This window comes from Bison bison, unplaced genomic scaffold (genome assembly GCF_000754665.1).
Source record: "Bison bison bison isolate TAMUID 2011002044 unplaced genomic scaffold, Bison_UMD1.0 scf7180017864537, whole genome shotgun sequence".
Classification (NCBI taxonomy): domain Eukaryota; kingdom Metazoa; phylum Chordata; class Mammalia; order Artiodactyla; family Bovidae; genus Bison; species Bison bison.
Genome location: NW_011495085.1, coordinates 572,010 through 572,387, shown reverse-complemented (window position 1 = coordinate 572,387; position 378 = coordinate 572,010).

Below are 378 nucleotides of genomic sequence, written 5' to 3'. Positions count from 1 at the left end.
ACCCCAAAAGCATCAATTCTTCAGTTGCTCAGCTTTCTTCACAGTCCAACTCTCACATCCATACATGACCACTGGAAAAATCATAGCCTTGAGTAGACACATCTTTGTTGACAAAGTAATGTCTCTGCTTTTGAATATGTTTTCTAGGTTGGTCATAGCCTTCTTTTCAAGGAGTAAGTATCTTTTAATCTCATGGCTGCAGTCACCATCTGAAGTGATTTTGGAGCCCAAAAATCAAAGTCTGACATGTTTCCACTGCTTCCCCATCTATTTCCCATGAAATAATGAGACCAGATGCCATGATCTTCCTTTTCTGAATGTTGAACTTTAAGCCAACTTTTTCACTCTCCTCTTTCACTTGCATCAAGAGGCTTTTTA